The sequence below is a fragment of the Prionailurus viverrinus genome, chromosome C1 (assembly GCF_022837055.1).
Source record: "Prionailurus viverrinus isolate Anna chromosome C1, UM_Priviv_1.0, whole genome shotgun sequence".
Classification (NCBI taxonomy): domain Eukaryota; kingdom Metazoa; phylum Chordata; class Mammalia; order Carnivora; family Felidae; genus Prionailurus; species Prionailurus viverrinus.
The window spans coordinates 190,242,052-190,248,946 of NC_062568.1; positions in this window are offsets into that span (position 1 = coordinate 190,242,052).

Sequence of the window (6,895 nt, forward strand, 5' to 3'; positions counted from 1 at the left end):
TTTTTTTTTTAATTTAAGAAATGGCAAGGTCAGTTTGGCTTGGCTGAAATAGACATGAGAGTGGGATGTGAGAAGAGATGGACACTATAGGGCTCCTACTTACTCTGAATGGGATGGGGAAGATGGAGGGTTTGAACTTACATTTTGTTTTTTAAGTTTATTTTGAGAGAGAGCATGAGGGTGCGTGTGTGCACGTGTAGGGGAGAAGCAGAGAGAGGAAGAGAGCGAATCCCAAGCAGGCTCCTTGCTGTCAGCACAGAGCCCCACACAGGACTTGATCTCAAGAACGGTGAGATCGTGGATGAATTGAGCTGAAATTGAGTGTCGGACGCTTAACTGACTGAGCCACCCAGGCTCCTCTGAACTTACATTAAAAAAATTTTTTTAATGTTTATTTTTGAGAGAGACAGAGTATGAGCAGGGTTGGGGCAGAGAGAGAGGGAGACACAGAATCTGAAGCAGGCTCCAGGCTCTGAGCTGTCAGCACACGAACCAGGAGATCATAACCTGAGCAGAAGTTGGTGACTAAGACACTCAGGCGCCCCCTATTGCTCCAAGGGTTTTAGTCTAGGCAAAATGGAAACGTGGTTTAATTCAACTCATAGATATCTATTAAATTACAAATTTTACACCAAGTCAGGCCTTCCCATCTGGGGGAAAAGAGGCCAAGAGAGGGAGAATGACCAGCTCACAAAGTAGAGTAGGAATCAGTGAGATTTCTTTCTTCGGCCAAAGAAATTCTGATAGTAGAGCTGGTTCTGATCTCTTTAGAGTGCTGAGTTTGAAATGTATCTTGTTAATTTCTGAACTGCCAAAGCCTAAACTACCTCCCACCTGATAGGCATTCAAATGTATATCAGTTCAGTTGAATTCAAGTAGTAGCAAACTGGTTCTTAAAAGGAAAGCCGGTTGGGAAGGGAAGCTAAGTGGTTTCAGGAATGGTCCATAAAAGACTGAAGCTGAGCCATTCCTGGGAACTCACTTTAACTCAGGTCAAAAAATGTTTTTGAACATCTATTATACGGTGGGCACTAGGGATACAGAAGTGCCGCTCATCCTTGGGAAAGACAGAAGAATCAATAAATTATGGCACAGTGTGATAACAATAGCAGTATGTACCAAGTTCAGAGGTGGAGGGAAGGTGGCTGAGTCTGACAGGGGAGGTAGTCAAGAGAAGGCTTCTTGAAAGATGACATCAGAGCTGGTTTCTGAGAGACGAGTAAGAGTTTGTCTGTTATGCTCCTATGGGAGGAAGCGTAACAGTAATTGCCTTACTGGGGCTGGTGGCAGGGGCAGGTCTTGCTATCCGTCTATTACGTGGAAGGGCGCTGGACCTTGTACACGGCAAATGCTCAGGAAATGTTTGCTTAATTGATTTGAGGGCATTCGTACGACCCAGTAACCCAGTGTAAGAGGGGAAGGCCATTCAAATGGGCTGCTCTGCATGCAACCCATTACCCGTGTCTCCTGCCCACCTTGTATCAGCTGTTGATTTTGCCTGCCCAACATCCATTCTCCTTCTGTTTAAAACATTTTGATTTTCCCTTGCGAAACGACCCTCCTTCCCACTCTCTCAGTCCATGTGGTCTGGTGGGGCTGCCTTACTCTGCAGGTTCAGTGTGGGCAGATAACCCTGCCTGGTGAATCAAAGCATTCCATTCTGCCACTCCAGGCTACAGTGACCAATTTTGGAGCTGGGGTGATTCGTGACTCTACTCAGGCCAAATGAGATGCTATCCTAGGACTTTTGCTAGAACAACTGGGAAATACTTCCTTCCCCTGCCCCCCAGGGATGTCAAAGCAAATAGGATATGAACTTGGAGCTTCTGGTGGCTACGTTGCCACCTTTTAGGGAGGGAGAACTCAGGCAATGAAGGAAACACAGAAAAGTAAAAAAATCAGTTGACACTGTCTTGATAGCATCATTTGAACCCCTGGGTCCAGCCATATCTGAATCCTTTATGGACTTTTCTATTATAAAAAGCCAGTTTGTGTTTGGGGTCTGACAACTGCAACTGAAATAATCCAGAACAACGTACACTTCGATCCCAGCATCTAGCAGAAACATCTAGGGTCCTAGTCTTTTCACATCTGCCTCCTATAGGATCCCTGGGGGAAAGAATCATAAGATGGCAGGATGTTGGTTAGGTTCTTGTTTTCCGGATCTGTGGCCACGTGTCTCAGCTGTTTTGTGACCCTGAAGCCCTTGCTTCCCTTTGCATCTTCATTTCCTAATAACTTGTTCTCTATTGGCTCCTCCAGGAGTCTCGGTTCTTGAGGAAATGTCACTGGCTCTAGGCCAGTCCTGTGTCATTGAGTCTCTAGAGTTGGGATCTCTTCCTTGGTCACGTTATTTTGGGGCCATGGCTGGCGATTCTGTCCTCTGGATCAGTAGTTTTCTACCTGGACTATGCAGACCTCTAGTGGTACCCAGTGGGGGTGTGCAACCACAGGATAAAACACAATACTGCTTTCTGGAGTATCAGTTTTATTCATGGAAACGTGAGGCAGTGTTTTCAATATTAAAGTGTAGTTATTCAAAGCACCTTCTCTGCTGTAGTTTAGAATCAAATCCTGGCTCCACCACTTCTTAGCTGCATGACCTTAGGAAGTTACTTAACCTCTCTGTGCCTCAGTTTTTTCAGTCTAAAAATGAGAATAGTCTTAGCACCTATCTTCTGAGATTATAATGAAGATTAGTCTGTGTAAAGTACTTAGAACAATGCGTGGTGCACAGTAAGTGCTATTTAAGTATTAGTTACTATTATTATAACACGGGTCTATTATGAAGTACAAAGGAAAGTAATGTGAATTTGATTGAAGACTTTGAAGAAATATCACCTGTAGCTCTCCCAGTTTCCCAGGAACTTGCTCTCCCTTCTGCCAGCAGGAATACTTACATCTGATTTTTATTACAAGCTCCAAAAGAGAATCCATGTGTCTTCGTGTTCTTCTAATTTCCTGAGCCACTCTTACTTCCATGTATATGTTAGTCTCTCCATCGAACATTCCACATCTCAGGGCTACTCATGCACCTGTACTCATCCAGACATTTGCTTTCCCATGTCTTATAGTATTACAAAGATAATAAATGCAAGCTTTAGAAAATACTGCCTTTCTTTTAAAAATTATTTTAGAGAGAGAGCATGAGTAGGGAAGAGGAGAGGGGCGGAGAGAGAGAGAGAGAGAGAGAGAGAGAGAGAGAATCTCAAGCAATCTCCATGCTCAGCACAGAGCCTGATACAGAACTTGATCCCATGACCCTGAGATCATGACCTGAGCTGAAATTAAGAGTCAGATGCTCAACGGGCTGAGCCACCAGGCTCCCGACAATACTGTATTTCTTGTTTAGGTTTTCAAAAATGAATAGGATTTTGGTAGGTAATGCACTTGGAGGAGGGGGGGGGGGCGTGCAATGTGATACAGAGAACAGCACGAGCAAAGGCCCAGAGGTAAGCTATGTTCCAGAAGAGCAAGTCCATTTCAGCTTGGGACTGAAGATGGAGGTGGAAAAATAGGTTAGGTTCTTGAAAACTACATACAGTGAAGAGTTTGGACTTGATTATATTTTTCTAAGCCTGTTTCAAATTAGGATGATTCCTGTCATTGAATTGTTGTGATGATTAATGACATAAGCAAACATGTAGGGGATACATCCTATATAAGGAATGGAACGATTGTCATTACGAGTGGGGCACAAGGATTCTTTTCTCCTTGGTATAAAGCAAACTATTCCACCTCTCAGGTGGCCTGCAATTTAGCCTATTGAGAGCTTATTTCACTGCAATGCACCTGTTAACCACCAGGGGGAGCTTGGCACAAAGGAATCAGAGGCCCGGACTCAACAGGAAAATTGTGGTGGGGCCCGTTGGGCAGGGCATGTGGAATCCTGCACCCTATCCAGAGCTGCTTAATGGTATGAATGGGCCATGGATCTAGGTGCCCCCTCTCTGGCTCTTTTCTTCTTTAGACCAATCACAAGATCGATCCACAACCTAGAGTTCAGCATCTGGCCAGATGTAAGCAGGGGGTAGGGGATGAGGGCCTAATCTCATCTGGGGGTCTGAGCATCTATATCTCAAACAAAAAAAGGCTTCCACCAACTTTCCTCCTAAGTCACTGGGCCCAACTCCTTCTTAGAACACCTCGTGCAGGCCAGGTAGCCCAGCTAGACCTGGGAACCTTAGAAAAGGAGCTGGAGCTGCAGTGTGAGGAAGCGTTGGAGAGGCAGTGCCCTGACAGCCTTTAATGTTTATTTCTTTTTGAGAGAGACAGAGACAGAATGCGAGTGGGTTAGGGGCAGGGAGAGAGGGAGACACAGAATCCGAAGCAGGCTCCAGGCTTCAAGCTGTCAGCACAGAGCTGGACGCGGGGCTTGAACTCACGAACCTGAGATCATGACCTGAGCCGAAGTCAGATGCTCAACGGACTGAGCCACCCAGGCACCCCTGCCCTAACAGTCTTCCGAGTGGCATCCACACTGCTCTGGGACTCCAGCTGTTAAGGTCTATCAAGGGAGGCCTAGCTTCTCCAATCACAACTAACCTCATATTTCATAGGATTTTCATAAAACCTCCTTTTCTTTGTCTTCTCCACTTAACCTGCAGAGAGTTAAGCAAGGACTTTTCTGTTACGGATGTTAAAACGAAGGCCCAGAGACACTTAGCAATTTACTCAAGATCACGTAGCTCTCAAGGGCAGAGCTGGGCCTGGAAGCAGTAGGAGCAGCTTGGAGGGGCCCAGGAAAGGGAAGGCAGGCAGACAGAGCCATAGCCTTCAGAACTGCTGTAGCAAGCACTGGCTCTTGGCCAGACTTCATACCCGCCCCTCCAGGGCCAGCTCCGCTGCGAGGCCCCAGGCTGCCAGCCCTGCCTCCACACTCCCACCCCAGTCCCCTGAGAGCCCATCACCCTGGCAACAGCCAGAGAAAGGCCCAGCTAAAATATTTATGGCTCAAAACAGTTCAGAGGCTTCATCTGGGGGAAGGGAGGAAGGCTGATGTCATCCCTTCTCTGCTTGCAGGGCAAGTGACTGACATGAAGGGCAGCTGGGTGGGTGGGCCAAGGCCACTAGGTCAGGGCTCTCAAAGGAAGATCCCTAGGGCTGCAAGTGGTAACGGGAGGAGGCTGTATGTGACAGACGTGACAGGTGACAGGACTCTGGTAAGAATCACAAGCCGGGAAAAAGGAGGAAGGAAACTTAAGTGTTGAGCAGTATTATGCATAGACCCCCATGTTAGGTATTTCACACACATTCCGTTTGCTTCTCAGAGCCCACTCAGTGGACTATCCTTTTAGGAGTAAACAGGCCCAGAAAAATACACTGCAAGTGATGAGCTAGGATTTGAATGTAGGATTTGGCTTTAGCTCTTGTGAGCTTTACTGTAATTCCACAGCTCCCAAGTAGACATCCTGTGTCTGGGGGGTGGGGGGGTGGGGTGGGGTGTTGAGGGCATGGCTTCCTAGGAACCTGGTGCTGGCTTTTCAGATAGTGACCCAGGCTCTGCGCCTCCATTTATCATTCAGATGCCAAGTGAATCCCTAACTCCCTGCCCCAAACTCCTCCTCTGCCTGCTGAACTGAAACAAGTCCTCAAATGCTAGATAAAGGAACTCTAGCCACAAGGTGACGCCTAAGAGACCCAGAAGCCAAGGAAAATGCAGCCTCAGTGGCCAGCTCTGGACGGTGTCTCAATGCAAACCTAAGTTGACAAACTCATCTTGGTTTGCCTGGGACTTTCCTTGTTTGGGCACTGAAAGTCTAATATCCCAGGAACCTTCTCAGGGTTCTTAGGTCTTAGGTCAACCTGGATAAGGTTGGTCGCCCTATACAAATGTCTCACACAAACACAATGCTTTACTGTTTCAAGGTACTTGTGGTGGTTAAGAGGTACAAACAGGTGAAAAGCAGGGACTATGAAGTCTGACAGCTCCTTTTTCTTAGCCTTACACAAGTTATTTATCCGTGAGCTTCTGTTTCCTCATCTGTAAAGTGAGTATAATGGATCGGAGGATTAAGTGAAATTGTGCATATAAATACTTGACATGGTGCCTGGTACAGTCTAAGCACTTAATAAATTACTAGCTCTTATTTATAGTAATCAATAATGAAGAGAAAACTGGGCTCAGAGGTTTAATAAGTTGCCCAAAGTCAGTCAACTGATTTCAATGTCTGTTTCCTGCTAAGAACAAATCCAAGCTCATTAGAATGTCCCAGGCAATTAAAATGCAGACAGTCTCTCTTTCCAAACCCAGCCCTCTTCCTAGTTCCTTTGTTAGGATGAATGACCATAAGAGTTATTTTATTAAAGGAAGAATGTAGTATTAGAGGTCCCTAACTTCTGAGGTAGCTCAGGATAAAATCAGCCTAGACACAGGCCACTGGAAACTAGAAGGCTATCAAAGGCTGACTTTCTAATCCTTCAAGAGCAAGTGTTAGGCCAAAGAGCTAGCTCAATATAGCTGGAGGAAGAGCGGGAGCTAGACAAGGTGCCTTGGCTCTCTCCCAGAGCTGACAGAAGCTACCAGAGTGGGACCATTCTTCACTTCACCAAACTTTATTGAGCTCCTCGGTGCCAGAGACGTGTCGGGGAAGGGCTAGACAGTACAGAAGTGAAGTAGGGAAAGCCCTGCCTTTTAAGAGCCTTTTGGACAAGGTTAGTAATCAGCAATGAAGAGAAAAACAGGCTCAGAAGTTAAATAACTTGCTCAAAGTAAATGAACCTTCTCACTTGGCTTTCCTCAGACTGTAACAGAGGTGACGACCAGCCTTGGGCACCTCCAGAGGGCTCCCAGGCTGGCACCCATAGCGCAGGTGTGGTATGGCGGGAAACAGGAGGTGGTTCCATCCAGTTTTGCTGGAGGCCAAGGGGGAAGCAGGCAATCTGGGAACGGACA